Raw genomic sequence first — 8,817 nt, forward strand, 5'->3', positions numbered from 1 at the left:
AGAATTAAACAAGTAAATTAATTGGGTTAAGGAAATAATTAATTTTAGTCAAGGCATGCTAGACGACATCTTCACCTGTGAGAGCAGAAGTGAAGATGCCATTCCGCCTATCGAGAGAGGGTTGGGAGAATGCGTTAACTAAAGCAAGAAGTACTTCTAGAGATGGAAGCAACCTTGCATTCACCACGTTCATCCCTGTTTCACCATAGAGATATGGGAACGCGGCCGATCACCGAGAGGGGTACGCTAAAGGAAAGCGGAACCTTAGTTACATATTTAATGTAATTAACAAACTTGCGATGTTTGTACTAGTTATTCTTTCCCCTTCTGATTCATCCATAAAGACTTGCCATCACATACCACGATCCTTTGTATAAACTTCACAGCAAGTCTCGAACTCAGTATCATGTACATCATGTATCTTGTATCTTGCATCACATTAGCTTAGGTTTATTTCCATCGCAATTTATTTTATTAACGCAACTTTAGTTTATCTGCACAATTTTACTTTACTGCAATTTACTTTCCTGTACAAACACACAATCTTTATTAATTGTAAAAATCGATCGCATATATAACAAATGTAACATATTAACGACAACAATCCCTATGTTCAACCTCAGATTAATTTTAGAAACATGCGTTGGAATTATACTTGGTTTTAGCGAAAGGAAACTTGTGACAACGTATAGCATACTACAAGCATTTCATTAATAACGCATACATCTAGAAGTAGTATTGCATAAAGTGTAAATAAGCATAACACAGCATCCACACTCCATTTCCATCTTTCCATGTCATCAAGTTTATGGCAACATGAGCTTGTATGATTCACATTCATCATTGCCCATATCCATATATGCTTAGAGAATCAATTTACGTTGTCACAAGTTCCTTGCGCTGAAACCAAGTATAATTCCAAGCAAGTTTCTCAGAGTAATCTGAGGTCGAACACAGGGATTGTTTTCATTAATGTGTTACTTTCGTGATATATGCGACCAGTTTTACAATTAATGAAAGATTTGGTTTGTACATGAATTTAAATTGCGATAAACATAAATTGTGCTGATAAAATAAAAGTGCGATAAAAGTAAAGTCCTAAACTATTATGATACAAGATACAAGATTCACGATACATGATACGGAGTTCAAGACTGGCTGTGAAGTTATACAAAGGATCGTGATATGCGATGACAAGTCTTTATGTATGGATCAAAAATAGAAAGAATAATTAGTAAAAACAAGCAGCACAAGTTTGTTAATTGCGTTAAAGATGTAACTAAGGTTTCCACTTTCCCTTGGCGTACACCTTCTCGGTGATTGGCCGCGTTCCCATATCTCTATGGTGAAACAGGGATGAACGTGATGAATGCAAGGTTGCTTCCATCTCTGGAAGTACTTCTTGCTTTAGTTAACGCATCTCTCCAACCCTCTCTCGATAGGTGGAATGGCATCTTCACTTCTGCTCTCACAATTGAGGATGTCGTCTAGCATGCTTTAGCTAAACAAAATTTTTCCTTAAACCGATTAATTTACTTGCTCAATTTCTTATTAATTACCCAGGGAATTAAGAAAATATCATGGAGAAAGTGAATCATGGATTAACGTAAATAGACAGAAAGATGATGATGGAAAATGATCATAACAATTAATACTAAGATTAAGCGTTTGATACATGGTGTGAATGATAGAGTAAAGAAGATGAGTACAAGTGATGAAAACGAGATAGAAACAAATACAGAGAAGTGTCAACGTATTGAGACAGATCTAGTCGGAGTTTGCTTGCGGTGTGGTGAATGTATGAAGAGAAGACTTCCCTCTCAGGCTTGCTCGTCTGGTAGAAGTGACCTTCGTATAGAGCTTCAATGGCGAGGTTTGAAAGGATTCTCTGCCCGGAGACTCACCTCTCACCATTGTCTCTTGATTCTTCCCAGATCTACTCCGATTAGGCACTTAGACCAGTCTCTCACTCAGATCAGTATATACACGTATCAATTCTCTCGTATCCAGTATATCTCTTCAATGGAATTGCAGAAGCTATTTATAGGCGAAGCTTTCACTCTTTGCATTGTGGTCCCCACTTTATTGTTAAGGCAGTTCCTGAAATGGTGGAGTAAATATTTCTTCTGTTACGCAATCAATCCTGTCAATAATGCACAACGGTCAATTGTACACACGTCAGAATCCTCCGTAACTATGTTACTCTTTACATCTTCGATCGTTTGCCCCGTATGCGGTGTTGTTTTTTATTACCGCATGCGGTGAAAATTGTGTTGATCGCAAAGCTCTTGATCGATTGATGCATGCGCCATCATTGCATTGATCGTCTCTTCATTATTGATTGATGGCCGCAATGTGACGTAGATGCGTTGTTCAGTTTATCATTGAGCATGAACGCATGAGGTGACTTGATTTCCTGCAAAACAGACTTGAAACATTCTTTTCTACCATCGCAATGGTGTCAGTGGGTGTATTGACAACAATTTATAATTCTCGCATTTCTTAGCCAATTTCCATACTATCGACACAACTTTTCTTCCTTTTGGCAGCAATATCTAAATAAAATAGTATAAATAATTTGTATTTCTACAAGTTATCAGCACTGAAGGGAACAACCTCTCTACTATCCCTAAAAGCGGATAGGAATGAATTCCTTCTTGCACCATATGTCCCCAGTTATCTACCCGGTCTTACTCTTGAAATGGGAGTTTATTGAGCTAGCGTTGTTGATTCAACCCTCACCTATGGAAATCTAAGGATAATCCCGAATAAGCAAGAGTTCATAGTTAGCTCAAGATTAAGGTCAAGTTACCTAGGTCATCGCTTTGAAATAGTCAGTCTTAAATAGTAAATAACTTTATAAAGTAAGAGTGACTGATTTCGTGGTTTGATCTTGTACAAACCCATTTGCACAGGACGCCCCCACTCCTCATATCATAACATGTACGAATTAGGATCACTTCGTTTATAGCACTTTACAACTCTTTGTAACAACTACAGAGTAGGCCGCATCCAATAGTGTTACCAGAATAAGGCACCCAACCTTCTTCATACACTATAGATCATTTTGACTATTTACTTAAACCTGATCCACTTTTATGTCTCCACATAAAGTTCAAGTACTCATGTAATAGCCAAGGGTCTTTTAGGCTTATTGGATTTCTAATAAGCAATACATATATTCAATAACAACTTATTGATTTTTTAGAATAAATTTTATTGTTTACAAACCACAAATTTTAGAACATAAAACCCAACAAACTCCCATTTGGGCTAAAACTCCAGTGGTAACTCATATATATATACAAGACTGAGTTTCTGAATTTTATAGAGAAATACAATAAACTAGGGCATCTCATACCCATGGTTATTTACCTGGTGTTCCTAGTCTTACTAGGTGATTCTCAAACACTTTAGCCAAAAGAATCATTGTAAACATGTTAGTTTACAATAGAATTCTTATTAAACTATATAGGGAATGCATCTTATTCTCAATAATGACCAGGAAGTCATACTTTTCTCCCAGTACATTGAGGTACTCTCAACTCTTTGAGTAAGGCGCATCTGACCTGTCTTAACAACTCTTATTAACAGTGTTAAATAAATCTAGAAATCTTTAAATTTTCTATACTCTGATCTAAACAATTTTTAGCCGTTTTTAAATATCTGAATATTTGCAAATGGCTTTTAACTAGTTTGATTCTTAACAGAAGCTGCTATGAGATTGAACAAACATAATTTTCGAAAATGAACATTTCATTTATAACAAAAGTATATACATTTTGTTCTTTACAAGATAACAAATGCAAGTCAGATTATCATCAAACAGCAACATCTCCCACTGGTTAAGCTGAGCAAGCGGTCCTGAGGAACTAGTTTGCCTATTTAGCTTTCTCTGCTCTCTTCTCAGCTAGGTACTAAGGGCAATTTCTCTTCCAGTACTTTTCTTCGTTGCAGTGGAAACACTTTCCTTCATCTACAACATTGTTCTTGCCTTTCTTTTCAACGGGTTTCTTCTTCCCTTTCCCTTTGTTCTTCTTAACAGGAATACTCTTACTCTGTGAAGAGGAAGCAACATCAGGCCTTTTGGAGGACGTTCCTCCCTTTTCAGCAGTAGTAACATTTACTTCTGATTCCAGACCTTTAGTTCTCAACATAGTCTGCTAAACCTGTAACTCATTCCGCAGAGTAGTCAAGCTATATTCAATTTTATTCATGAGTGCATTCGTGTAGAACTGTAGAAAACTCTTTGGAAGAGATTCTAGAATAAAACCGACTTGACTTCTCTCATCAACATTAAAGTGGACCATCATGTCCAGGACATGTTCACGAACAGAAGCCCCCCTCTCTTTCATGCGGTAGTTGTAAACATACTTTATAACATCATGCCTTAGAGAGGACGGTTGCCCGAACATCCCTCATAGAGATTCCATAATCTCTTTAGCAGTGCCTATATCCTCATGTTTCTAAGCCAAAACATCAGATATCCTAGTGAGGATATAAGTGCGGGCTTTATCATTTGCCCTGATCCATCTATCATGTGCATCCTGAACAGTTCGGTTTGTGTTAGAACTCGGAACGGGAGGACAATCTTCTGTTAAGACGAACCGTAAATCGTCTGTCACCAGTATAGTATTCAAATTTGATTTCTAGGTTGTATAATTATCCCCAATCAGTTTATCAGACGGCAACAATTGTACTATTAAACTTGTCATTCTGAAATTATAAACAAATTCTAAAAGTAAATTGCTTATAAACTCAATCAAGTTTTAGCAAAGTAATAATATACCCAAGATTATTTTTGAAACGATACTATAGCAAGACATTCTTGACTAAATACTATCTCCATAATAACTCATATTCCGATAGTCATTTAGCTACCGCCTTTGGTCAGAAATTACTAACACTTTAATAATTCTGTAAGTGTACCCCTCCATCTTCAGACGTCAGAGGTCGACCCCAACTATACTACCGAAATGGAGAGTCAAGGTTGGGAATGGACCTAAGAAATCCTATCCATTCCTGGAGTTTGAGTTATTTCGAATCCTATGTTACAACCCTCCGTGGGGATAGTCGTCGTTAAACGACTAGCAAAGAGCCGCTTAAAGAAAACCAGCAGGTGCAACATAGGAATCTCATGCTTCAAACTAACGGAAGAGATTGCAGGATATGTTAACACATATCCTTCACCCACTTACTATAAACTACTTCCTCCGTTCATCTTATTATTGACTCATACAAACACTTTTCAAATGGAGGTCACTTCCAGGGTGACACGAAGCGTCATATGAATCTCATGGTGTGAACTATGTGGAGATGTGGCAATTGAAATCTATATATCTAATATGATAGACTTATGTTGGAACCACTTCCCCTTATTACCGAAATCTAGATTTATGCTAAAAAAAACTTTTCGATTGGAGGTCACTTCCAGGGTGACACGAAGTACCGCTTAAATCTCGATTGTGAACTCTTAGGGACGTGGGAGCTAAAAATAATGTATTATATTTGTTATTAATCTCCCACTGAAGTGTTCTAATAACTTTATCATATAAAAGTTATTGAACTCCCACTAAAGTGTTCTATTAATTGTGTAAATTTATACTTAGGTTCTTTTCGGCTAATAAAAACAACCCTAAGTCTAAGTGGTTTATCCAAGTATAACACTTATAAATGGATTTAAACCTACGATATCTAGATGATAAACCGTTTTATTACCTCACATCGCTCGCGTATTGTAACGACCCGACTCCCTAGGACTTAGATAAGGCCATTACTAAAATAAATGCTTGCACAGAATTTAAAAACAACGCTCAGTTATTTGCAATAAATGCTAATTAAATAAGAGAAGTTCAAAAGATGTTTATTAAATGCAATTGTTAAAACAGTTAATAGGTTACCCAAAATTCTTAAAGGCTAATCAAAGGCATATAAAAGAAATAATCCTTAGTAATAAATTTTAAACAGTAAAACCAAATAACAAATTTCAAGATGCGGAAGCGAAAAGGTCTAGTCCCAGTGACACGATCATGAATTCCGCTGCGCCATTGCCCGTGCTTCTTTACCTTTTCCTGAAACATCAACATAAGAAAGGATGAGTATGAAATACTCAGTAAGTAACCCCACCACTGGGGTCAGGCTAGGCATCTTATGTCCTCTAGATACCCGCATATGGCACATAAACACATGAAATAGACAAGATACTGAGTCTTATCCTATTGTAGTTAAGTATGCCCACAAAACTGGTGAATCCCGAAGGAAAACAAAACTGGTGAAATCCCGAGGGAAACACAAAACTTGTGAATCCCGAAGGAAACATAAAACTGGTGAATCCCGAAGGAAACACAAACTGGTGAATCCGAAGGGAAACACAGAACTGGTGAATCCCGAAGGAAACACAGAACTGGTGAATCCCGAAGGAAACACAAAACTGGTGAATCCTGAAGGAAACACAAACTGGTAAATCCCGAAGGAAACACAAAATTGGTGAGCATCTAACTAATCAATGAGGATATTCACACAGTCTCAACGTTCAAAGAATCAACACCGTACAATTCTAAAACATACATGAAATCCTTGGTACCATGGCTCCATCACATACACATAATCCTCAACAACATATTATACAACATTCATGTAAACCTTACATCATAATTCTACAACATATAAGTATGCCTCAACACCAGCAGATCAGACGTCGACATATGAAAACACATACCATCACATACTAACAATCAAGTTCTTAAGTGTGTATTTAAACAATTCAGAACTCATGCCAGAACATACTTTGATTTAGGTCATACTATCAATCAACATGCTAACAATTTACCATAGCATACACTCACCATGCTAGCATACAACTAAAGCCTGACCCGTGGGCAATTCTAGTGGTAAGATTACTTACCTTAAATAAAGTCCAAAAGTTAAGACAAGCGAACAAACTCCTTTCTAGCTTTCCACAACTTTCGCAGGGGACGTAGGGGAATGCCAGGTCACCGCAAATGGTGGGCGCATCCGGACGAAAGGACAATTAAGATCGATGGGACAGAAAGCTGATAGCAGTCAGATCCAAATTAAGTTGACAGCCGATAACGGTCACAGAGTACATCCAGCTTTATCAGTGACAATTATCCAGCACATCAATCAAGAATTAAAGCTGTCCCATCTGAATAACCAGGAAATAGAAGTCGCCTTTCACCTTTTGATGCCCTATAAATACCAAGTACATTATTCAGAGAAGGGGTTATGCAGTTGATTAGTTCACCATTTTTAGTTCACGCCTCTGTCCATAGTTTTCTTTCACCTTTTTAAGGCGGACGCAAGGAAGAGCTTTCACAGGGGACGTAAGGGAATGCCAGGTCACCGCAACATAGTGGGCGCATCCGGACGAAAGGACAATTAAGATCGATGGGACAGAAAGCTGATAGCAGTCAAATCCAAATTAAGTTGACAGCTGGTAACAGTCATAGAGTACATCCAGCTTTATCGGTGACAATTATCTGGCACATCAATCAAGAATTAAAGCTGTCCCATCTGAACAACCAGGAAATAGAAGTCGCCTTTCACCTTTTGATGCCCTAGAAATACCAAGTGCAATATTTAGAGAAGGGGTTATGTAGTTGATTAGTTCACCATTTTTAGTTCACGCCTCTGTCCATAGTTTTCTTTCACCTTTTTAAGGCGGACGCAAGGAAGAACTTGTGCTGGTAGATCGTTTTGGCAAGCTTGGGAGAGCATCGGAAGCTACTAAAACGGAGAGAGGGCCCGACTCCTGCGGAAGCGGGAATATCTTTAGTTCAGAATAGAGATTCCAGTGTAAAAAGCCTCGGTCAGCAAGGAATTACCACCAGGCTCTCTGCCTTAACTTCCATTAACATTTTGTACTTAACTTATATATAAGAATGGAATTTCTTTCTCTATATCTGTTCACTCTCTGTGATTCACGCATGAGTAGCTAAATTAGTTGAATGGGTTGAGAAACATTTAGCTAGCACAACGAGGGAATCTCATTCTGTGTGATTATCTTGTTTATGTATGCTTCATTCGTCTATTAGAGATACTCGGGAGGGTAGTCTAAGGATAGGATCTAGACTTGGGAAGGTCAGGTCAGAATCTAGGTTTGGAAGAACCAGATTAGAATGCATAAACTGGAGATAGGCACTTAGGGATGAGCACTATTTGTTAACACCGCATCGCATGCATCTTAGCAATAAGATATGATTGTATGCGGTCACCTTACTTTCTTGAATTTTGCACCAATGCATAGGACAAGAGTAGAGACTTAGGAATAAGCTCTATGGACATTTTGCATGCAACACTTGCAACTTGCATCCTAGATTTAGGAGCATTGCATTTACATTGGAAAATGACTTGATGTGCATGGTAGTAACATGATCACATAGTCTGACGCATTCCCAAGTAACGCTAGCTAAAGATCTTCTCAACCCGTTAATTGCATACTCATTGCTTCTATCAACGCAACTTTGTTTCTCAAATCCACCACATTTATTTATTTCTTTTTATCAACACAATAACAACCCAACCACTTCATTTATTTACCCAGTTACCGCAAGATTTTCATAAGAAAATTATCCACGCAAACTATTTTCACAAGTCCCTGTGATTGGCCCTGGACCTACCAGGAAACTCAGGGGAATTTACACTTGAATTCCGCTGGGGAAACTTGAATGCACAACGTAATTCCACCAATGCATTTCATCCATATTCCACACTAAATAAAACCATGCATCAAGTTTTTGGCGCCGTTGTCGGGGACTTCGGCAAAATAGTTTGTTAACGCTAGTTTTTTTTTTACTT

Source organism: Benincasa hispida, chromosome 4, assembly GCF_009727055.1.
Source record: "Benincasa hispida cultivar B227 chromosome 4, ASM972705v1, whole genome shotgun sequence".
In the NCBI taxonomy this organism is placed as follows: Eukaryota; Viridiplantae; Streptophyta; class Magnoliopsida; order Cucurbitales; family Cucurbitaceae; genus Benincasa; species Benincasa hispida.